This window comes from Ostrea edulis, chromosome 8 (assembly GCF_947568905.1).
Source record: "Ostrea edulis chromosome 8, xbOstEdul1.1, whole genome shotgun sequence".
In the NCBI taxonomy this organism is placed as follows: Eukaryota; Metazoa; Mollusca; class Bivalvia; order Ostreida; family Ostreidae; genus Ostrea; species Ostrea edulis.
This window is the reverse complement of record NC_079171.1, coordinates 55,542,393-55,569,391: the sequence shown is the minus strand read 5'-3', so window position 1 is coordinate 55,569,391 and position 26,999 is coordinate 55,542,393. Positions and strand designations below refer to the sequence as shown.

The following is a 26,999-nucleotide window of genomic DNA, read 5'->3' as shown; positions in this document are numbered from 1 at the left end:
CTCTAGTGTGTCCAGGAGTCCACGTATGCCCTACTCTCAATTTTGTATTCTTCATAGGATTTATGAAATTGATCACTGTTCGTTAACTTCTCCTTTTCATTCACTTTTTCAATGTTTTTACCTTTGACGCCTTAATACAACTATTGCTCATAATCATAATTGCCCCGCAGGTGCGCGTATGAATCTTGATAAGTATATTAACATTTGTACGTCTACTTAAATGGCTGGGGATTCCGACAAAAAAATAAGCGGAATGTAAGTACAAACAAAATGTGTTTGTGAAATACAAATGCCCCCGATATTGGCCAATTCCAAAGATGGTCAAGGTCACAAGGACAATTATCTTGGCACCAGAAGAAAGATCTTATCACAAGAAATGCTCATGTGCAATATGAAAGTTCTAATATTTTACCATTTAGAAGTTATGACCAATGTCTTTTTTTAAAAAGTAGGTCAAATGTCAAGGTCAGAAGGTTTAGTACCAACAGAAAGGTCTTGTCACAAGGAATACACGTGAAATATCAAAGCTCTAGCACTTACGGTTCCAAAGTTGATATTAAGGTTAATGTTTTTTTTAAAAAAGTAGGTCAAACTCAAAGGTCAAGGTCACAGGGTAAAAAATGTTGGTACACACGGGAAGGTCTTGTCCCAAGAAATACTTATGTGAAATATCAAAGCTCTAGCACTTAATGTTCAAAAGTTTTTAGCAAGGTTAAAGTTTCACACAGAATGACAGAATTTCAGAATGAGAGACATGACAAAAACCATGCTTCCCTCGCGATCTTTGATGTCGGGGGCATAAAAAGAAATTTCAGTTGTGAAAATACATGGGCGTATAAACTGGAACTCTTCACGCCGGTATACTACATATAAAGCTCTAAAAATTAAATTTATATGGCTTAGGTATACCATTTGATGTATGTCCTAGTTAAGTAGTTGGATTTCATTTACAACATAAGCATGTATGTACATGTGTATCAGGGCTCCATGAAAAACACTTTATTGAAATCAACTGTTGGTTTTTATCAGAAGATATGCTTGTTAACTCATTTTGATTTTTAATACCCTTTCAGCGGCGATCTATGCCTTGCAACAAACGGACTTGAATTATATCGGTCAAAATCTGGAAATAAAAATCAAAGTGAATGACAACACCAAGTATGATGGCAAGAAACACAGGTTTAGCCTCAATATGACGAACACCGGAAGTAAAACAATCAGACGAGACGATTGGTCAATTTACTTTTACAGCTTCTGGATGATAGAACCTGGCAATCTTCCATCAGCGGATGGATACATTTTACCCAATTACAAGGTAAAATTTACTCACATCAATGGAGGATTGTTTAGCATGACGCCGACAGCAGACTTTCCAGATATTTTGCCGAATGGTATTCATTTTATCGAATTTTATGGACAATGGTGGGCTGTGTCGAGATCCGACGTGCCCCCTAACTGGTATGTGACGGGGCAGAATCTGAATCCAGTGAACATTGAATCGACGGCGATGGGGAAGCGATTTGTGGTAGATTTTTCTTCCATTCCTCAGTGGAAGCGATACCGCGTGGACCAGTAAAACCCTTTCACAGCTCAGGATCGCTACAGGAGATATAACGTCAGAAACTTTAACACTCACAGCAACCGAATCATTCCTACACCAAAGAAAATGGAAATCCGGAGTTCTAAATACCTTAGCATCAGCGATAAAACTGCTATATGTACTTCCGATGTCTCCGAGAGCTGTTCACTTCTCAAAGGTAAGGATTATATTCTTAACCTAGATTTCTTCTACTGGTATTTCATTTGTACTTTCATTTTAATGGCCACATCCGGTGAAATAAAAACCGTATTTTATGAACCAACATATTTCATGCAGTGTCAGACATACACAGAGTTGACGATACTTCCACTATATCACTTTGTTTGAATTTAAAATCATACTTTTTTGCATTTTTTTTTTATATCCACCCCCTTCCGCGTTTGTGGTAGAAAAGGTAGACACTTGGAACACAGCCTATAACATTTTCTGGATCTGCCACCGATTGGAGCTCATTTGGTAAAGTAACCAATCGTCATGGGCGGGAGATCGGGGGTCAATTTCGTGACGCGATACACGTCATCAAGATTGACAGAGATGGGTCACTCGCCGAACGACCTATGTTAGAAATTGAAGTCGTGGGTTATTAATGGATGGACCATTAGTGTCCCATATCCCCTGCCGCAGTAGGTGATAATACAGCAAAGAAATACCACTTAATACACTTGACCTCACTCAGTTCTTGGGGCGCTTTCTCAAAGTTGGCAACGTCTCTCATTAAAAAGCGTAAGTTTTTCAAACGTACGTGTCATCCCAATCAATTAATCAGGCAATCAATCAATTGATTCAGATAACAATAAAAAAGAACATAGCTCATTATCATGAATTGGACATCTTTCCAGTTGGATAAGTAATTCAATTCGAGACCCATATCTTTATCGGTAAGACCTTTTAACCACTAAGCCCCTCGGTCTACTGAACAACTCTTGAAGAGTCATTGCATACAGGAGTGAATCGAAGTCTTTTTTTAATAATAAGGGCTGCGACCGAAGGTGATATATCCTCCGCCCTAGACAGACATTATAGACCTCAATATTGCATGCATTGACCATCTGCATAAAATGGTCAATCAAAGTGGGAGGGGTGGAGTAGTCACCCCCGTAACTCACCATCCAGTCCGCCACTGGAATACCAACTTTCCCGATTCCGATGCAATATATATATTTTTTCGAACTGACAATAAATTTTCCAACATGCCACGATATGTCACTGTCTTGGAATCAAGTTGTGTCTCATGATCTGGTAGATTATTGTTGTACGAACGAACAACACCGTTACATAGAATTGTATTAGACAACATACCCGATCACCCACAGGGAGTGGTGTAAACGACTTATGATGAAATGTTAATTTCAGTTTGTATATTATTAAGATTTTTACCATTTTAGAAAAACTAGGGATAGCAGTAAGTGTGAATGAAAATGCAGAAACTAACAAACAAAAGAAGAAGATTCGACTATGGACAAACTCCGCCTTAGGAAAAAATCTTAGTCTTTACCACCTCTACACCAATTTGGATGAAGAAACAATCACGTTGATCGGTCGTTCACCTGCCGCTGTGCATTACGCCGTCCAATATCTCCTCAGTTTAGTGGCTGGTTCTCCTGATCATAAAAGTATACCAGATGTCACAATGGAAGACGAGCCTCGTTTTGAACATCGAGGTATGCATGTGGATGTGTCAAGGAATTTTCGGACAAAAACGAATATAATAAGATTGATGGATGGAATGTCGATGTACAAACTGAACAAGTTACACATACATCTGACGGACGACGAAGGGTGGAGGTTGGAGATCCCCGGTATTCCGGAATTAACAGAGGTAAAATCTAGAACCAAACGTTTCCCTTCCTAAGCTAATTTTATGAATAACAAATTTTATCACTTTCTATCGCACAATAGTACTATTTCTGGGTTCATAACGCGGGTTCGGAAAAACGATACGAACTCGTAGCACAGGTTAATATGTAATATTACAAATCGCATTTTCCTCTATGAACCAACGAATTTCAGCACGAGGCACAATCCGTTCGATTTGATTATGAACTAGTTTAACCCTTTCTCTACCAGCACATTTTAGAGGTTTTTAGAGACTAAATGACAGTATTTTAAAATCGATTTAAATCTGCATGGATCACGATTTGGGGTAGGCATATGACATGTAATTTTGTTAGGAATTGGACAGGGAACAATTTCTTATAAAATTTGTCAATGTATCCCATGACCTCATATAGGTCTACGGGATCAAAGGTCATATAAGTGCACATTTTTGCAATCTTTTTTCTCTGAAATATATATATTACGACCCCTCTCACTAGATTAGAGTCAAAAATAGGAAATTCTAAATGTATGAGCTAATGTGCCTTTTAATATACTACAAAAAGAACAAAATCAAACTAATCAATTTTATTGACAAACAAATATTTTTGGTTGCTAAGTAACAACACTCATAGTACAATTTTGACCATAATTTGCCTTTCTGCATCCATTCGACACAATTTAAACGTAATTACAATCCATGATGATTAGTAAATGTCACTTTATTTTAAAAATATAATCTTTAAATAGATCTTAATCATTTTAAAAGGTTTTTAAAAAAAAATGTAATGAAGAGAATTAAGGTCAAAGGTCATCAAATGGAAACTTCGTACTTTATATACTTGTCCATCATTTTCTAATAATATGACGTTTTGCCATTATGTTCCATTAAATAGAATAAGTATTGCAACATTAAAACAAAAATCTTTCAATTATTGTTAATCTAAAATAATCTATTTTTTATTCAGTTATATTTGGTTGCTAAGCAACAACACCTTATCAAATGTTATCAAAAAGTACTAACCATTTTTCCTCTCCAAGTTCAACATAAGCGAATGTTCAAGTACTTACTTTCAATCACTAGATTTAAATGTACTTGCATCATATTTAACAAAAATGTTCTTATATTCAACCTCTTGAAACCTATTTCTAGACATAATTCTTGATAACGAGTTGTTCCGACAGGGGCATGCCTTGACCAATATCTGTCTATCGACTGGAACTTCACAGCAGGCGTGTATAAGATAATGCACAAAAATCTGGAAAAAAAAGTATTTCTTAATACTTAGTCCTAAATACTAATGTATTGTCAAAGCTTTTGAATACTCAAATTGGCTCTGTAAATGTTTTCGATAATCAAGGCCCTCTGAAAAGTATGCCTCTAATTACTTATGAAATTTTATCTGAGGTAATTGTAGTACACATTTAATAAATGAGTTACATTCACAGCCAGATTAATTTTGGTAAAGGTAATCTTTTTACTATGCATCTTATTATTCTTTTGAAACTGGAAATCACTGCCACAATATCGGTTTTTAAAACTAGTAATACCTGTACAGTTCCTCTTCAGTGAGAGGGTGCAAACTTCCTTGGGAAGTATATGGCAACCCTTCCCCCTAGATATGACCATCTCAGCATAATGGTTGGTGGCAACACAGATGGAGAAAACCAAATCTTCTGTCAAAGACAGCTTCATAAAATTTGCAGTTCTCCGAATAATAGGGTCCCATATCTGAAAGAAAATTGCAAATAAAATCAGTATTGGCCACCATACCTTAAAACGTGTCATATCTTATAATTAGAAACTAATTAGAAATTGTTTTGTCTCATTTTGTATGTATACGATCCCTAGTTATGCAGCAAAAAAAAAAAAAAAAAAAACACACACAAAAAACCCCCAGTAAAATGGTACACACATATCAGTGTACCATAATGCCATGATTCCAGTTGTGAATGTATTATCTGGATTTATTTGAATGTTAATCAAATTTACACTGATTTAACCCTATATTCAACCTCAAAGAGTCATACCAACTGAAAGCCAGGTTGTCACCCCGAATGAAATGCCACAGTTCTGGGATCAGGTGTTCCTGTGTCCTCCATATCAGCATCCTTCCAATGCATGTCTGGATTTGTCAGTAGACTGTCGCTAGCGGATGATACCTGGGAACTTCCCACTAAATATTGGGATGTCAATACCCTTTTTAAAGAAGAAAAGAAATCACAATTAAGAATTGTTGGTTTATGTTTAAAAAGCAAAATCTAAGTTTCACGGTAGCATGGAACAGTTTCGCACTTAAATTTATTTACTCAAATTTATTTAAAGATATGGTAAGGGATTGCATACATGTGTTAGAAATGAATCGAATATTTTATTATACATTGCGAGAGTAGCAGAGTGGGTAATGAAAAAAAATGTATCATGTAGGTATCTGCATTATGCCTAGCATATATTATACACGAGGGCAAATACTGAAGAAATTCAGGTTAAAACCTACAGGGTCCAGCGAAAATACTGAAACTCTGAGGGAAAGTGAATGACCCCAGATATAAAAGTTGAATTGAATTGCTTCTTAATGGTACCCAGTGTCTAAATCCCCTTGTATGGTACTCTGATGGGCTGTGGATTTAGTCGAAATTAGAGAAAATCTAGGCAAGAAGGGGATTGATTGATTGATGTTTTCTGCCAAACTCAGCAATTTTTCAGTTATCTGGTGGCACCCAGTTTTTTTTTATTGGTGGAAGAGAGAACCCAGATACCTGGGGAGAGACCACTGATCTTTCGAAAGTAAATTGGGAAAACTTTCTCACTTACCGGCGCGAATGGGATTCGAACTCGCGCCGACAGAGATGAGAGGCCGTGTGATTTTGAGCGCAATGCTCTAACCACTCGGTCACGGAGGAGACCGCCAAGAACACAGGGGCTCGGTTGTCAGTTATTGAAGTTTTGTATTATTTGTTCCCGAATAATAAATTGAAGTTTTGCATGATTTGTGTCCGAATAATAAATTATATAAATAAAATCCACCACCAAAATCCGCTTTTTTAGAGGTTTTCAAAAAGGTGTATCATGTGTACATTAAAGTACTTGGCACACTGATTTGACTGCGGATAACTCCGTTTACCTGATCATGATATGGGGCTCACGGCGGGTGTGACCGGTCAACAGGAGATGCTTACTCCTCCTAGGCACCTGATCCCACCTCTGGTGTGTCCAGGGGTCCGTGTTTGCCCAACTATCTATTTTGTATTGCTTGTAGGAGTTATGAGATTGATCACTGTTCGTTATCTTCACCTTGCATTTATATAATTTATCATTCGGACACAAATCATGCAAAACTTCAATCTATTATTTGGGAACAAATAATACAAAACTTCAATATCTGACAACCGAGCCCCTGTGGGCAAGAAGGGAACACATGCTCATCAGCTCATAGCATACAAGTACCAGCATGTATGGATCACATTTAATTTATGGTCATAAGCTACTAAGTGTATATAAAATACATGCATTTGGATAAAAGAGAAATCACTATTATTTTTCATTAGCCTGTCATAATCAGACTTTGATTGATGTTAACCCACCCCCATTTTGGCCCAAACACACATTTTGTTTTTATTTCTGTTACAGAATAAAGAAAATAATTCAAATTATGATAATAAATTCTATCATAAGTGTGTTTTCCTAACAGATTGTGTTTTCTTTTCATAGAAAGATAATTTCTTTTATAAACATGGAAAAAACTTGGAAAATAGCCTTCTCACCAGCGGTCGTGAATGCCCAGTCTTATTAAAACCACCCCATCCCATTATACACTAAATACACCCCCTTCTTACACTCGCGCGTCACGTAAGGAGATAATTCTGGGAAAAAGGGGGGGGGGTGTTAATCAAACTGCCGGACCCGGACAGGGTGTTATTCACTTGTTTTAGATATCATAAAATATAAATATTTGCTTTCATGAAACGACAAACCATGGCATCAAATTGCGGTTAATTAATCGTGAATTTTTCATAACATGACAAAACCACATTTTTGTTTTCTTTTTAGTCGGCCTATGTGGCTACATCAACTTACATGTACGTATTTATACTGTATGCATGATCGTTTGGGTCATCCTGCAACAGGCGATCCAGGGCATCTTCTTCTGACATCAGGTCGTTTTAAAGATGTAAAATACAAGCGTTGGTTGTGACAGTCACGGTGAAGCTGATGTTGTTTTCGTTGAAACGGAAACACGTGTGTTCTCCGTGCACACTTTCAGAAAAGCCCGCGAGGCCCGCGATCCGGATCACGGAAAAATAAAAGTATACAGGCTATATATAGGCGAACTTCTTTTTTGTTTTCTTTCTTTGGCAGAGAAAAAAATTTATTACTATTCCGAACAAATATAACGTTTATATCTGAATTTGAAGTACTTTATTTATCTTTTTTTAAATTCAATCTGCCGAAGTAATATTCTCAATAGGTGTTTTATGAAGTTACATGTAGGTTGTGTAACTGTTGTAAACCAATATTGGTTTTATGCTTTAAAAAAAAAAGCAGAGATACCTGGCTGATTATTTCATGCATGTATGCATGTTGTTTTAGTGTATCAACAGGTACTGAATTTACTAAAAGAGGACAATACAAATAGTTTTCACCACTTTATTGTGCGACGCGCGTCGATTGCTTTTAGCGACGTCGATTTGTTGCTAATTTTTAAGACAACCGCGCAGCATGTCCCAATTTCATTTTATCGTAATATAAAAACTACCGAGAATTATAATATGAATAAGGGTCCATCAAAAAGAACATTTCTTCTACTTTTACAAGATGTATTTACTTTTCCCTATTTCCATATATAAATATAGATAAAACGCCGATCTGTTTAAACATTGCGAAATAAAATCGTAAAACAACGTATATGTGCAAAAAATTGCTATATTCTTATAACTTTGCCAGCCATTAAAAATAATTTTTATATGTACTGAAAGCAGGGAATATATGCTTCTCAAATATATAAAAAATATTGCAGTCATAGGGAAAATAAAAAAAATCATAGCGAGGGGGGAAATGGCCTTCCGACAAAGCGTTGCGTCATATTTAGACGAAGTCATCCTTCATTGTAAATGCTTTTTTTAATTTAATGGCTTTATTTATTCAATTGATTTTTGCATAGTTAAAAAATATAGAAAATTTCCAAAAATATGATATATAAAACATATGTATTACGTCCGTAGTTTCAAAGATTTATAGACACTCCTTTTGCGTAGCCCTGTTTTTACGCGCTATCGGTCATATTGACCGATACGGTAGAGAAAGGGTTAAAGCACGCGACTGAGAAAGCGTAATGATTTGAAAAAGTACATGGGTTCCAAAGATCACGCAAAGTCACATCTCGGGTTAAGATTGTGAACTTACGTGGATTATCACCCCAATTTTTCGATATACTAGCTCCAAAATGCAGTGCACCGTGCAATGATGACAAAGGGCAGGGTAAGACGAAGTGTATCGTCATGGTTATCTTTTGACGTACGTCACAATACGACTGTGACATAAGTGGATCTTAGGAGTTCATTTTATGCAACAAAATATTTCCTAACTTATACAAGCAATGTAAACAAACGGTGATTTAATAAATGAATACAAATATAAGAAATGAACAGCACTTTTGAGCTGTTCATGGTCAATATGAAGGATTTTTTAAATTTGATGCAAATTCTCCGTGAATCACAGATTTACCTCAAATCCAAATCCGTTCATATTGATCATGAACAGCTCAAAAGTGCTGTTCATTTCTTAAATAACTGTGCAAATCATGTAGGACAATCACATGTATTCATGCACCACATAAACAAAACAACATGACATCCGTTGAAGTTGGCGATTATGTTAAAATTTACGGTAAAGGGCATGAGATTGTAGCCAAAGCTGTTCCAAGAGGAGTTTGTCTTTTATGAAGTGAAAATAAGCGGCCTTGACTTTGAAACAGGATTTTCAAGCGACAGTCTAATTCTAATTCCCCAACCCGTGACGGATTAGATGGCGTCAAACAATAACAACGTGAAAAACGCAAAATTGCGCGTGCTGACATAAATACAAAAATTTCAAGTTTCTACGTTTACTACAAACGTTCTTCAAGTCTATCATAAGTATTCCTGTTTTATTTGTTGTTGTAGCATAATGACATCACTTCATATTAAGATTAAAATTCTAGCGTACCTATCTGAGAGAATCAGGTTGCCCTTTTGATCTTTAGATCTTTGTTCTTGCACTCAAGGACATATTTCTCAGACGAAGCATAGAGGCCAGGATAACCTCGAAATGACAACAGTCACATGAAATGGAAAGTAATTAAGATATGCGTTTATTAATAGTTGTGTGATGAATAAAATCTTACACTCATCAAGGTTCGGAAAATATTAAACCGTTTCATAAATTTCATCAGCCATAATCACTCGTTCAAGATCATCTAATTCATGTATTAATAAGAATGACATGATAAATTCATTATGATGTCAGCTTTCGATTTCGTAGATAAATAGTTTTATGACTGCATATCATCTTTTTTATATATTGTATAAAGATCGGAGGTAAGAGATGTCATGACATTGACGAGAAAACTTGCATCATACCACAACTTGGATCAGGGGGAGATTCCTCAACTTCCGGTTCCGGGTTTTTCACAGTAGCGGGTTTCCAGGACATATTAAGGGAAGCCACTAAACGTCACATCGACGTCATTCTGGAAATAGACATGCCTGCACATTCTCACGCTGCGATCAAAGCAATGGAGGAGAGGTATTCTCAATACAAGATTTCCAACCCAACACTGGCAAATCAATATAGACTACTGGACCCGACGGATACAATCGAGTATGTATCTGTTCAGATGTTCAAAAACAATGCAATTAACCCTTGTATTGATTCCACGTACGCATTTATCAAGAAAGTCGTGTCAGAAATCAAACAGATGTACCAAGGAATCCAACCACTGAGGTATTTTCACTATGGAGGAGACGAAACTCCCGCCGACGCCTGGGTGGAATCTTCAACATGCAAACAATTGATAAAGAGCAATCCCGAATGCAAGACACCCAGGCAGCTAAAGGAATATTTTGTCCGACAAGTTACCGACATCACCAACCAGCTGGGACTCAACTTAGCTGGCTGGGAGGATGGACTGTTGAGGGCTGATGGAGTGCCTTTTCCAAGAGAGTCTCTACCCAATTTCGAAGTATACGGAAACGCTTGGCAGAATATTTGGGAATGGGGAGTAGGGCGTAGAGCATATGACCTCGCTAATAGTGGATATAAGGTATGCGCTGTATTTGTAAAACTGATGATTAGTACCTGTTTGTAATATATAGCTGGAATAGGAGATATGTCAATCCGTTTTGTGTAATGTACATGAAGAGAGAGAGAGAGAGAGAGAGAGAGAGAGAGAGAGAGAGATAGATAGAGAGACAGAGAGACACAAAATTAAAAAACCCTGCGATTAAAGGACAGATGCACAATGAGGACAAGTTTTCTGTCCTTGGGGATTATGACAGTAGAATGTGAAACGTCTAGATACAATGTATCAGATCAGTATGGACAAGGGATGTCTTCCTAAGGATAGTCTCTCTCATACATATTTATTTTAAAATTCGAAAGAGATTATTGGATGAATTTTATAGATGTCCCTAAAATTACTAAAGAAAGTTTGCTCTTTGTCTATACAATAACATATGTGTTCGTCATCTCCTAAACATTGTGAGGGCGTCCTCGCATATTTCGTCGGAGAGAGCATTCAAAATGTTGCAATTCGTTCAAGGTGGTATTGTCCCATGCAACACATCTCTTCTTTGACCAACCCCAAGAACCAGACCCCGAGGAAACTGGGTTGTACTGGGAACGCGGTTCACAGACGCTAAGAAGACTTTCTACTTCAGGCCAGACAGACTTTACGACAACATTGCCGTCAAACGTTCTGGTGAGAGCATCACTAAAACGAAAGTGTGTGGAAAGAAGAACGAAAACTGCCCTCCATTGCAAAACAAAGATAACATTATTGGTAAGATACATTCGTTCAATGAGAACATTGAATTAAAATAGAAACGAGAGAAATTACATTCCAGCAGGCAAGTGAAGTAACTTTCACACCAGAACCTTGCGTTGAAATACCTTTCCAAGATAGTTCCAAATGTTTGTTTTTTAATATCGTCTTAAACCATGCCAATTATTGTACTTGTTTACCACTAACAGGCTTGCAAGGCCAATCTTGGGGCGAAACGTTCATGACACCAGAAATATTTGACTACATGGTCTTCCCAAGGCTTCTCTCATTGGCCGAACGATCTTGGCACAAAGCATCCTGGGAAGACAGGGATAGCCCAGAACGAGATAGTACCGCAGTATAAGACTGGGAGTCATTCGCTAACACAGTTGGTCACAAAGAGTTGGAGAGACTTGGAAAGCTTGGGATTGATTACCGAATAGCGCCACCTGGTGTCATGTAATTAATAGTTCACGTTTCTAATGCAAAACTTTGATTTCAATGAATAACGAGTTTTAACTCAAAATCTTCATACACGAATTACGTATGTCTTTTGAATAAAGCTGGGTGTTGGATTTGCTCTTTACAATAGTTTCATTTAATGTAGATCTATACCGTGCATTTCTTGTTAAATGGGGAGGGTTGTTAATTCGTTGGTTTGATCGAATCCTAAAAAGAACGATAGTAGCTATTTCATCGAATATGCTAATCAATATCTCTTCTACCAAAAAGGTTTTTAGCAATAAATCATCTTTTGCAGAGTAGAAAATGGTTATTTGAAGGTGGAGTCGGAATTTCCTGTGTCTTCGGTACAGTACAGCAGGGATAACGAGGTTTCGTGGCACGATGTCCCCACCGAGTGGTTCCTGAAGGAAAAACATACATTACATTTGAGATCAAGGTCTCTCTCTCTCTCTCTCTCTCTCTCTCTCTCCATTCATTTATCGTTGATTTTTTAAGAAGTTACAGATTATTGAACAATTTGTACTCTACATTACACAGAGAGCTCTTGGTTTGTCTATTTACCTCCTATAAAGTTCTCAAGCTGCGGCCTTTTAATCATTCGATGCAAAAGACAGTATATCGCAGCTTGATGATGGCTTATAAAAATTCTACAACTCATGACATTAGAAAAAACACTCTATAAGCTTGTGACGGGTTGTATCATGTACTGTGTCCCTTACTCGAGCGTTATCAAGGAAGAACGGTGATTCTACAAAGTGGAGCACATAGACTGACCCCCCACAACAACAACAATATTTAAGGGAAAGCACTTAACAATAAATGATACGAATCACGTGAGTGGGATGTAATGACTGCCAGAACTGTAAGAGGCATTACAAAATTAAACAACCTATAAAAACTCAATTACCAAAAATATATACAAACTCCCTCCAGATCCACACAAGTATTACAAGTATTACATAAAGTGTATACAAAATTGTTTTGCAATTTTACACTAAGAAAAGAGTTCAACCACTAATCAACATTTGACTTACACAAAATAACAAACGTCAATTTCATATTGTTCGATTGATGCACTTACCCGTCACCAGAGGAAACCTTTTCTGAAATCACTGATAAGAAAGAAAAAAATAAGAGAAGGAGGGAATTTTGAGTATGAAAGGTAAAGATAAGAAACAGTGATGAATCTCATAACTCCTATAAGCAACACGAAATGGATAGTTGAGCAAACACAGACCCTTGGACACACCAGAGGTGGGTTCAGGTGCCTAGGAGGAGTAAGTATCCCCTGTCGACCGGTCACACCCACCGTGAGCCCTATATCCTGATCAAAATCAGTGTCCCAAGAACAGCCTCACAATCAAGATGAAACACGTCAGACAGCATTTGACCCAATGATAGGTTGTATTGACGAACTAGATCGTTATAACGTTATAAGAATTGATGAAGTTGTAAGAATTTGTGAAATGCTGACTTCAATCGAGATTGTTGAAACCCCTGTACCATCAACTTGTTTGTCAGCAACTTGCTTCGATTTAGAAACTGACTATACGCAGAACAAGCTCCTGCGTATCGAATAAATTGAGAGATATAAACACCATATGCAGGTGATAATGGAATATTACTACATAAATAATGATTTTGTGACGTCATGTGTATAAACTATATGCATTTTAGAGAAATATTTATTTAATACGCATTTCGTAGTCCTTGTGCTTTTAAGGATTTATTTGTTCTTGGACCAAATATAGTCAGTGATTTTTTGAACTGCCGAAAAATAACTTCTGGCTCTAAATCTTTTTCTATGCTGATTATAATATTATGGAATACACATTATAGCTAATGATAGAATGCATGATTTTTTTTCAAACTCTAGAGCAAAGGACAGAACAAGGTTTAGCAGAACGGTGCTGTTTTATCCAGGTACGTGCTACTTTTGCATACCACTATATGTTCTTGGCTGCAAAGACAGATAATCGTTTCATTTTGGCCATTCTCCTGTAGAGGAACCATTACCAACAGCCAACCAACTCTTGGTGGACTACATAGCTGAGAGCCTCGATGTCAAATATGACACCATCAGCAATATCGTGAACGACTGGTAGGATTTTACCGCCAACATTACGTTTAGAAATACTGGTACTGGGGACCTGATTTCAGGAAACTGGGAGCTATATTTTTACTCCATAAGACTAATTCAACCAAAGGATTTTCCGTATGCAAATGGTTTCCTTATAAATGATTGTAACATGAAGGTATATCACGTGGGCATAAGTCTATTCAAATTTACCCCCCACGCCAGTTTTCGTAAAGAGACCGGAACAGTACCGCCGGTACCCAGAAGACGCTTGGAGTCCATACACCCCGCACGAGAGATTTGGCATCAATGCTCGTATGACAGTTTCCGGTGTAAAGATAAAACCGATAATACCCTCTCCTGTTGAAATGACTTTACAGAACAATCAGGTGGCCATCGATTCTTCTTAGGTTGTTTTGCGTTCTTCAACATATACCAAGGAGATCCAATTATTAGCAGGTGATACTGGTTATTATAACGATATGTTTGACTTGTATTTGAAATACAGTCAATGATGTCGGACAAAGCACGCTACCTTCACCAAATATTTAAAAAGATTCGGGAAAAAATCACCGTGTTTTTTTTTCATTTTTGATAGAACTTTTTCATCGATTGTTTTGTAGATTTATTTGGCATCGTTACACAAAACAACAAGACATCATCAAATTACATAGAAATCACCAATGCCGTCGACATCAATGTTTTGAACAATGACGTCACATATGATGAGGCCTATTGGATCGATGTTGCTAAATTTTCCATCAGTATTTCTGTTAAAAGCACATCCGGGGCATTCCATGCCTATCAGTCCCTGCGGAGCTTGAGTAATGGAAGGAAAATGCTTCCGGTCGGTATGATCAAAGATCAGCCTAGGTTCCAATATCGGGGGATGCACGTGGACGTAAGTCGTAACTTTCACACTAAGGAAGAAATAAGGAAAATTATCGACGCCATGGCTATGTACAAACTAAACAAACTGCATTTCCTCTTGACCGAGGATGAAGGTTGGCGGTTAGAAATCCCGGCCTCCCAGAGCTGACAGAGGTATTCAGTTAATGTTGGGTGTATATCATTTAATGTCGCTCTCGAATTTTTTTTCACTCATGGAGACGTCACTTTTGCCGGAGAAGGACTGCATAAGTTAGGCCTATCTTCGGCGCTTATGGCCTTTGAACAGGGAGGGATCTTTATCGTGGCACACCTGCAGTGACACGGGTCCTCCGGTTTTTTTTGTGGTCTCATCCGAGGGACCGTCCTATAGCGGTATCCAGTTAAGGTAGTACTCTACATCGTCATAATGGGTGACTTCCTTTAAAAAGATGGATGAAAATATCGATATCAGCAATATTTGACTTTTCCTTTTCCATTTAAATACCTAGCCGAGTAGCTCAGTAGGTTAGAATACCGACTGCTGAACTGTAGGTCGCAGGTTGGAGTCCAGCAGGGGTTTTAATTTTTTTTCAGATTACCTTCTACTAAAACTTTATTTTTTGACAAAAGAAAGTAAATTTGAAAATTTTAAGCCATGCATAAAGATATACAACCGCTCCAGACATATCATTTCGGAGGTAAGGTCAACATGTTTCACAAGGTTAAACAACGAAAATTCTCTGACATAAATATTCCTCCGCGTCTCAATTATTAAGAACTGTTTTTCTGCACGAATTATGGTCGATAAATCGGCTGTACTGTATGATTATGTGCATCTTTACAACAGATGTAATTTTTCATAACCAAATGGTATTTGCATACATGTAAGGTTGATTCTACCGAACTTTAAGAAAATATCATAAACCTTACCAAATTACACGACAGATCTTGCAGAGAAAGGTTGAAGTAATTATTTCACTGATAGAGAATCTACAGGAAAATACTTTATAGCCCCCTCTCCAATCACTATCACCACCCAAAGGGAGGTTGGAGACCCCCAAAACGACAAATGACTATCTTAAAAGCGTGGCTTTAAAATATACAACCAAAAAGAAAGGGGTGGTGGTGGTGTTGTAACCGCCGTACCCCCTTTAGATCCGCCACGTGACATGATCATTATTACCGCTTGGTTTAATTAACGGGGCATGATCTAATTAATAGCAGAAACTTATCTTGAGAAAAAGAATTAAACAAAACTAAGAATACAACTACATTTTAATCCAATCATCTTGATTGAAAATATGAAGGAACTGACTTTGAATGCTGCAGGGGCGTGTAACACAGAAGCGAAGTGTTTGTCGTCCCAAATTCTAATAACATGCAGTCGTCAGAAAAGGTGAGTAATCGGATCAATAAAATGACCTTCTTCACATATCTAGGAGACGAAACGGCAGGAGCATGGAAGGACTCTACCGATGCCGGAAGTTCTTAGCAAGTTTCGGACTCAAGGACGTGGGCGAACTAAAGAAATACTTTGCTCACCTTATGTCTAGGATCACTGACGAGGAAGGTCTTCACCTGAAGGAGGGGCCCACGCCCTATGACATTTCTAAATTTCCCGGGGAAAAGTAAGTTCTCGTTACGGGGTCAGTATTATTCTTAATTTATTCACAATGAAAGCGATATCGTGAAACCAAGTATTCCTAGTATCGAAACTATTCATATCGTGTTGAGTATTTCTCAATCTACAAATACTATCTTTGAATTAAAATAAAAACCCCTTTCCTTTTGTTCTTCAGAACTCAAGAGCATTAAACGTTTAAAAGAAATTGATTCAGTTTATCAGATATCGGAAAATACAATTTTATTAGCATCAGATAACTATAATATCAATACCGTTGATTATCCATATTAGCACAGATTCAATATAACCATACTTAAAGGAATATCGTCATTTTTGGTTGTGCAAAACTGGAACCCAGGGAGTAGTCTTAACCGTGCTGTCTTTTATAGTGACACATGATATTGACTTTTAAAGTCCTGTCTAAAAGACCCGCGACTCTCATTTCCGTTTAGCAAAGGGCCAGTCACTAAGTATGCTTACGTCTTATGTTTGACGCGAGAAGAGGACGTGTAGGATTGGAACCCACCATCTTATATCATGCAACTAATGCTCTTAAGACGCGACCGGAAAAAAGTAAAATAAAATAACGACAGTATTTTACTGTGTGTTGCTTAAATAATTAGATTGCTTTCTTTATTTTTTCATCGGGTGTTGAATGTAGCTAGCATTGCAGAAAATATTCATAACCAGCGTAAGCGGGTTACATGTATGCATTTTTTCTGCAATGACTGCTACCTTCATCACCCGATGAAACAACAACAACAAACAACAACAACAAAAGACATCTTATTGTTTATATTTATAGTTTTGCGTATTGTTTTAAAATATAAACTAGATTTAAGTACTAAAATATCGTGATTGACTCATTCGTTACGTTAAACGGAACAGCCAATGCAGACTTTGACCTTGATGACGCTCCATATTTGGTGTTACAGGGACATAACTCTGACTTATTATTATAGGGACATAACTCTGACTTTTTATTACAGGGACATAACTCTGACTTATTATTACAGGGACGTAACTCTGACTTATTATTACAGGGACATAACTCTGACCTGTTATTACACGGACATAACTCTGACTTATTATTACACGGACATAACTGCATATAACTGTGAGAACGTCTGGGAATGGGGTCAAGGTGACAAAGCTTACAAACTCGCCAACGCTGGATACAAGGTATGTAACAGTGTATATTTGTATTTATCACCTGTGTTATACGTACAGTTCATCATACTGTTTATCTTACCTGTGATTTTACGTACAGTTCATCATACTATTTCACTTACCTGTGATTGTGCGTACAGTTCATCATACTATTTCACTTACCTGTGATTGTATGTACAGTTCATCATACTATTTCACTTACCTGTGGTTGTACGTACAGTTCATCATACTGTTTAGCTTACCTGTGATTGTACGTGCAGTTCATCATACTGTTTCACTTACCTGTTATTGTACGTACAGTTCATCATACTGTTTCACTTACCTGTGATTGTACGTACAGTTCATCATACTATTTCACTTACCTGTGGTTGTACGTACAGTTTATCATACTGTTTCACTTACCTGTGATTGTACGTACAGTTCATCAAAATATTTCACTTACCTGTGATTTTACGTACAGTTCATCATACTGTTTATCTTACCTGTGATTGTACGTACAGTTCATCAAAATATTTCACTTACCTGTGATTTTTCGTACAGTTCATTATACTGTTTAGCTTACAGTGTACCTGTGATAGAGGTATGTTTGCTGTTTGTTATTTTTTTCTTCTTATCAAAAATCTTGGAAACAATTTCATTCAGTCGTAGCATCTTGTTATGTACTCAGCTACTGAAAGCCAAACTTGAATAATCATTTTTTACGTAATGTCATTCTGTAGTACTCAGCCCTGAAGTCACGTGAGTAGGGAAGTGCTATAATTGGGGTAATACGTATTGTATATAGATATAGTTGATAATTTTCTTAGTATTCTTCCCCCATCATAATGATTTGTCTGATTAGATTATTAGATCGCAAAGATCGTCATATGTTGCGATTGTTTGCTTATTTGATTAACGAACATAAAATATTTAATCACTTATATGGAGACACCATCAGCTTAGGTGAATTGCTTTAATTCTAGACCCATGCATGGCGCCCAAGAAGGTCTAGATTTGGTCAAATAAATGACCTAGAGTTCAGAGCGGTGCCACAAGAAATATTTCCAAATCTTATGTTTGTTCCTTCTTAATTATCGAACTGGGTATACTTGTATTTGGGAGTATTCTAATGCGATTTAACGTGTAAAAAAAAAATGGGATTCCTTTCCATATGTTGAATATTCTCTAAACCCCTGTTTGGATCTGTTGAAGAGAAGCCTATTACTGTTAGAATTAACAGGTTTACATGGTGTAGTAAACTTACGAATATTCATCGCGGTATGAGAAAGTTCACTAACATTAACGTTTTTGCTCATATAGGTCAATAGAAATTTATTGCATCAACACCACCACGACTACCACCACCACAAACACTACAACCACCAACACCACCACAACCACCACCACAACAAACACCACAGATACCACTACTACCACTACCACAACCACTACCACTACAACCACCACAACCAGTACAAACACCACAAACACCACCACTACTACCACCACCACGACTACCACCACCACAAACACTACAACCACCACAACCACCATAACAATCACCACCACGAGTAGCACCTCCTTTAACACCACCACTAGCACCTCCACCACCACAAACACAGCCACAAACACCAACACAAATACCACCATCACTACCACTCTTACAACCAGGAAAATATTAAATATGTTGAGAATTTAATCATTTGGTTTCGAATGACCAATATTGTACCAGAATTATGAAATATTTTAGGTTGTGCTTGGACGTCCGACACATCTTTATTTTGATCATCCGCAAGAACCGGATCCCGAAGAGAGAGGATTTTACTGGGCTACATGATTTACCGACACTCGAAAGACCTTTGGTTTCGTCCCTTCTAACATCTACCATAATGCTGACAAAGATGGAAATGGGAAACCACTGACTAACGATCAAATCTGTACTAGTAATGGAGTTTGTCTCAACTAGAAAAACCAGAAAATATCATCGGTGTGTTATGCTTATAATCATTACAAATAGGCATTTTTACTCGGTCATATAAATGACTTATTGATTTCATTTGGTTATAATTAATGCTTTCATTAATCTAAACTGAAAAATATTCAGGTATGCATGGCCAAGTTTGGACGGAGACCATTCGGACTAAATATCAACTTCAAGAAATGGTGTTTCCCCGTTTATTAGCCTTAGGGGAAAGGTCGTGGCACAAATCGTCATGGGAAGATGCCGCGAATAAGGAGGAGCGGATCAAAGAGACAGACGGCTATAAGTACTTTGTGGAACGGAACCGATTGTGGGGTACCCTAAGGGGGAATCCACTGTGAAAAAAAAATTTGGTTGTAAAAAGAAAATACTGGACTTTAATCTTCTAGTTATATACATAATTGTGTCCACTGATGCTGGCCTAAGAGAAGTAGAGAGTTGTAAAAGAGAATACCAGGATTTAAAGTTGTATTTTTTAAATATACAATTGTATTCAATCATCTGACCTTTACTTCTGCGTTGATATCTGTAGTTAATGTATAAACTATGCTTAATTTTCGATTTGCATTTATTACTGATATAAAATGGATATTTTCTGCGCTGGTTCCGTTCCGTTTCGCTAAATACCAATAGCCGTGTGGATATTAGTATTTAACGGAACGGAACGAAACATCGAAATTCAAGAGTTATTCTACATCTACAATTAGACACTTGCTATTTAATTATGCTCATTCTTTTTAATCGTACAGAATCTTAAGACAACGAATTATCTTTTTTCCGATGGGGGTGGGGGTGGAAATAACTGCTTTCGCACACATGCATGTGTTTTTGAACATGTCTGAAATTTTTGATTGCAATTTGTTTCGGTTTTGAAGGCGCATTTTCACACGTGTTCAATCGTATCTTAAGACACCGAATTCTCTCTTTTCTTTTTCTTGTTGTGGGTTTTTTGGGGGGGGGGGGTGGGGGGTGGGATTGTAAATTAATGCCACGTTATTTTCTCCTGTTTTTGTTGAAGCTTTCATTTTCATCGGTTTATTTGATCACTCTGAAAGTCAGAGGAATTGTTAATTTCAAAAATCAATATACATATAGATATATATATGATTCCGTTCCGTTCCGCTAAATACCAATAGCCGTGTGGATATTAGTACTTAACGGAACGGAACGAAACATCGAAATGGAAGTGTTATTCTACACCTACAATTAGTCTTTTGTTATTCAAATATGCTCATTCTTTTTAATCGTACAGAATCTTAAGACAACGAATTATCTTTTTTCCTATGGGGGTGGGGGTGGAAATAACTGCTTTCACACACATGCATGTGTTTTTGAACATGTCTGAAATTTTTGATTGCAATTTACTTTGCTTTTGAAGATGCATTTAACACGTGTTCAATCGCATCTTAAGACACCGAATTCCCTCTTTTCTTTTTCTTGTGTTTTTTTTTTTTGGGGGGGGGGGTTTATTTGGGTAAATTAATGCCAGGTTATTTTCTCCTGTTTTTGTAGAAGCTTTAATTTTCATCAGTTTATTATTTGATCACTCTGAAAGTCAGAGGAATTGTTAATTTCAAAAATCAATATACATATAGATATATATAGGATTCCGTTCCGTTCCGCTAAATACCAATAGCCGTGTGGATATTAGTACTTAACGGAACGGAACGAAACATCGAATTTCAAGTGTTACTCTACAAGTCCAAGTAGTCTGTTATTAAGTGTTCTCATTCTTTGTAATCGCATGTTAAGACACCGAATTCTCTCTTTTCTTTTTATTTTGTGGGTTTCTTTTCCAGGAGGTGTTTTTTTTTTTTTTTTTTTTTTTTTTGTAAATTAATGCCACGTTATTTTCTATTGTTTTTGCTGAAGCTTTCTTTTTCATCGGTTTATTTGATCACTCTGAAAGTCAGGAATTGTTAATTTCAAAAATCAATATACATATAGATATATATAGGATTCTGTTCCGTTCCGCTAAATACCAATAGCCGTGTGGATATTAGTACTTAACGGAACGGAACGAAACATCGAAATGGAAGTGTTATTCTACACCCACAATTAGTCTCTTGTTATTCAATTATGCTCATTCTTTTTAATCGTATGTTTGTTTTGATTTCACTTAAATATTCTCCATAGGGACTTAAACAATATTCAATTATAATTCAAGTGAAAATGTATATTCCAAATACGAATAACGGTGTAGATATTTGGATTGTGTGAAACAGAATAAGATGTAATCATGATTAATTAGGATTATGTGAAACAGAATAAGATGTAATCATGATTAATTTCCTTCCGCTGTTTTGTGTCCCTTCAACTAAAGTTGTGGCATCAGCGCATTTCTTTATCCTGTCTGCCTGTCCCAACTTTCGAATGATGCGGATAGGGCTCTCATAATTCATTGTGACAAGACTTTTCTTTGGCACCGAAGTTGTGTATCTTAACTTTTCAGAAAACACAATATATCTTGACCAATGCGTAATATGAATCGAAAATTAATATTCCTTGTAATATGATCCTTTGTTGTCATCAGAGTATGTTTACAAACACATCTTGTTGATTATGTGTCCCCTCTTCCAGGAGGAGACATTGTTTTTGTACTTTGTGTCCATTCGTCCGTCACAAAATTTTGTGAACGCTTTTCCTCCTACATGGTTTATCAGATAGACTTGAAACTTTGTACAAGGCTTCATTGCAATTTCTAGATGTGCATGTTGTTGGGACTGGAGGATCCAATGATTTTCCTAAAAATTATAGTGGATCCAAGAGGGATGATAGATGTTAAATTAAGTTGTGAGTGTGTCTCCTCCTCTATGGCCAAGGTTTATCCAATATACTTGGAAACTGTTTACAATACTTTAAATGATATTTGTATATTGTCGGCACAGGAGGATCCTTAAAGTTATAGTGGATCTGAGGGATGGAGAGTGTAAAATAGGTTGTGAACACTTGTCCTATGTGGCTTATGGGAGTTCATAATGTCTATGTTTCTGCTCATGCTTTCTCCTCCAAAAGAAATGCAATGTAATGACAGCCTCTTTTTTTCACAACACGATTTTACAAATCCTCCAGTCCCACAAGACACAAAAGTAATTTATGTTCCGCAATTTTGAAATAGAAAAAGCCATATATGAACAAAAACCTTTGGCATTCCGTAGCTCAGTTTTTGTGATTGGATAATCATTGAAATGTGTAATGAATAACACACATGTTAATTAAGTGAACATGTCATTTATTATCATGATCAAACAAATGACGTAATAAACCAAGTTCAAACAAAATGACGTTAAAGACCAAAATATACAAAATTAATTGGCTGGGACAAACAACCGTTTGCTAATGACTAGGTTTGCAAATGAGCTAATAAACATGTAAATTACAAGAATTGATCCAAGCCAATATACATATAAAAAACACTAATAATATCATATAGGTGGCGCACAAAAAAGGCAAGACCGCACCATATAAATGCAAAAGGATACATAAAATACCACAATACTACAAGTATATATATGCTAATTAAACATTAAAATCATAAAACCATTAACAAAGGCAGTGGAGGGGTTGTGGAGGTCGCTGACAAAATTTTGCTTATTTTCAAACAAATGGCGAAAGCTTCAAGTGGCCGTATTACTGCTTTCTAATTGGTTAAGAATTGAGGGGCACTTAAAAGAAAAATTTGTATCACATTGATATGGAGGTACTTGAAGGAAATGCTAACTAATGTACAAAATGTAGAATATACAACAATTTAATGTTCCATTAAATATGTATCTATATTCTGCAATTATGAAATAGAAAAACCCATATATGAGCAAAAAACTCTGGCATTCCGTAGCTTAGTTTTTGTGTTTGCATAAATCATTGAAATGCGTTTTAAGTGAACATGTCATTTATTACCATGATCAAACAAATGACGTAATAAACCAAGTTCAAACAAAATGACGCAATAGACCAAAACATACAAAATTAATTGACTGGGACAAACAACCGTTTGCTAATGACTAGGTTTGCAAATGAGCTAATAAACATGTAAATTACAAGAATTGATCCAAGCCAATATACATATAAAAAACACTAACAATATCATATAGGTGGCCACAAAGCAATGAAACATGCGAACAAGTTGCATGTAAATTGCTGAGCCACCCAAGGAATGCCAGTTAAATCATCCGAATCCAAGATGACATTGTAAAGGAAATATTGAAGATATGATACAAGTTAAATAAATAATGAACAAGACAAAAACAGACTAGAATACACATATGAAGGACTGAGTCGGGGAAAAATCAAATTTACTCATAAGGCATATGTAAGCAATGTAGCAGTAAAACTCTTCAGCAGCAAATAGATTCTGTCATGCTCAGAATAATAAAAACAACAATTTCTACAGTATCTGGAGACTTGAGCAGCAGTTAAATACTGGCCTGCTCAATATTAAATAAACTATACAAGTCTAGATTTAACAATAACTAAAACACTTTTTGAGCAGCAGTCAACTACTGGCCTGCTCAAAAAGTAAGTAAGGCAGACAGTAAACACAGATCTAGTTTCTACAAATAACTGAAACAATTTTTAACTGCTCAGATGTATCAAGTATCTGATTTGTCTACAATAATATACAACTTAGCCAACTGATAACTATGACTTTAAAGAGAGAAAGAATTAATGCGAATACAGTATTATCGTGTCTCTTATGAACACTTGTTGTCTCGTTGCACAAATAACCCAAAATGTGTGTGGATATTATTATTTTTGCAAAACAGAACGGAACAATGTACACTGAATTATACGTGTTCATACTAAATTTTCAGGTCATGTTCATAAAATGAAGTAATGGAAATAGGATAGAAAATGGATTCTCTAATATTTCTTCCATAAATGTTATGATTGTGCTTTACTTTTAAAAATTATTCTTATCACAATTATCTAAGAGTTACAATCACAACAAATATTTCAAGTCTACAAGTAAACAATACCAAGATATTTTGAGAGTGACAAACTTTTTTCACTATTTACCACTTGTAGTCTTCCTTACAAGGGTCTATACTCTATTAAAATTTACACCAAAATGAGTAAATACTGTAGTGCCATCGTTGGTCTAACAAAATTGACATCATAGTGCTAAAGTTGACCAACCTGTGTCATGTCATTTGGGTAGTCTATCTAAATTTACAACACAAAGCGTAAATATTGTAGCTATTCGAATAAAGAAACACTCCATAAATATCTCTTAATAATTTGATCAGTGAAACTACATCTGTTGGTCTATCCAACGTAAAAATGAAAAACAATCTCTCCATTTTCTTTGAAGAATATGGAACTTTTCACTACTCATAATCATTTAAAAATTATTTTTTAAAAAAATAGTCGAGTTACAGGTATTTACCAATTAAGAGTAACATGGTGAAACCAACATGTTTTCTTTGCAAGGATGGAAAAATCATGGAAGTTTGTCACACAATAAATCCCCCCCCCCCAAAAAAAACCCCTTTAATTCAAAAAAGCATAAAAAGGGTAAAAATACACATCTTGAAAATACACAACTTATCCAACAGTATAATAAAAGAAACAAGAGTACTGCAAACATTACAACATACGCCCGTTAGAAGTTCTGTGCAATATCTGTATTCATCATGAGAAAAAATCCAGAAAACTATTTGACCTATTTTTAACCTTAAAGTAGGTCACAATGCAAGAATCAAGTTGAAATGTACAAAGATTATGTATTTCTCTGAAGGGGGGGGGGGTGATAAAAATTTCTGAGCAATATCAGATTCATATCCAAAAAATTCTAGAAAACTGTTTGACCTACTTTTACCCCTTAAGTAAGTCTTAGTGTACCTCCCATTCCAGCAAACTGAACCTACATTCCTCCAAGGAGAGCTTGTGACCAAAATTCAGACCAATATCTGTACTCATGATGAAAAAAAAAAAGATTTTCTACTAAGTGATACTACAACCTTAGTCTTTGACCTTGAGAAACAATAGGCATCCTCTTCTTGGCATAAGGTGTATGTGTACCAAGTTTAACAGTCCTAGCCTCTATGATTCGGTCTGTATCCTGCCTACAAGGTTTTCCTACTAGCTAGAAGGTGATACTATGACCTTCACTTTTGACCTTGAAGAACAAAAGATGTTCTTCACTTGGCATTAGATGTATGTGTACCAAGTTTGACAGTCCTAGCCCCAAAGGTTGGTCTGTATTCTGTTTAAAAGTTTTTCCTAATAAATTATACAACGACCTTGACTTTTGACCTTGAAGAGCAATAGGTGTCCTCCATTTGGCATGTAGAGTATGTCTACCAAGTTTGACGATCCTCTCCGCAATCGTTATGGTCTGTATTAACATCACAAAAAAATATTCTTTCAACAACAAACTTTGGACATTTAATCAATAATTGAATCTCATCACCTAATGAACCAGAGTTGCATTTGTTATAGATTAATCTCAGCGAGATTCGTCGAGGCTGGATATATGGACTGACACCTCTTCCGAATCTCAGACCACTGTCACCAGTGTCACATAAAGTGATTCGGGAAATCTTGCCTGAGCTCCGGCCGCTTGTTGCGATTAAAATGGGTTAAATTGAATTTCTTGTCCGCTTCAACACTGTAATTGGGATAGACCAAATTGTATACGCCGATTTTCTAGGTTTAAAGCAATAGAGTGATCCCAAAAGTCGACGTCTGATAAACATTATAATGAAAGGATTACATTGTTATGGAAAGAAAATATGCTTTTGAAGTACATTAGAAGTAAATAACAATGTTTTGAATTTGTGTTATTTTCTTTTCAATGTTGCGTATAGGGCCTAGATCTATGCCAATATTCGATGAGGTCGATGTCATTTTGTTTTGGCATAGACCCCTGGTCTTTTTTTAACACTGTGATCACTGTTCGGTACAATTCAAATATAAGATTTACACCCCCCCCCCTTTAAGTGACACAGCTAAAAATCCAAAACTTACCACTTCAGGCCACTGTGAGAATCCAAGGTCTAGGCATATATGGGTTCCCTCCACAAAAAGGCGGCCAAGGGACATAACTTTCAGGTTTTCACCTATACATCATAGTGCTCCGTTACATTAATAAGTATATATTTATCTCGCGATTCTTGTTACATTCAATTCTATCCCTTGCTCAACATTTTAAAAAAACCATAGGCTAGAGAAAACGTAAAAATCACACAAGATAGAGAGCTCTGTAATAACATCATTGGTCTCGTGGTTGTCTGCTATCCTGCACTATCGTTGTTTCTATTTGTGAAGAGCTTCAACAAAGGACATAATTTCAATTTACAGCCATGAGCAATCATTCTCAAACAGGCCTATATATACATATACAGTGACGGATTTAAGAGAGGGGCAATCAGTGGCGAATTTAAGGGAGTAAT

At 36.4% G+C, this 26,999-nt stretch overlaps 1 long non-coding RNA gene and 1 pseudogene across 1 annotated transcript; one reads left to right on the top strand and one right to left on the bottom strand.

Moving 5' to 3' along the window:
• The window catches only part of LOC130049753 (beta-hexosaminidase-like), a 40,671-nt pseudogene that overhangs the window by 1,289 nt on the left and 12,383 nt on the right, over positions 1-26,999 (top strand).
• Positions 3,989-7,902, bottom strand: LOC125665204 (uncharacterized). Its single transcript, XR_008797712.1, has 3 exons — positions 5,447-7,902; positions 4,967-5,147; positions 3,989-4,674 (listed from the first exon to the last, which is right to left on the bottom strand). It is a non-coding gene; the product is annotated as an uncharacterized LOC125665204 (long non-coding RNA).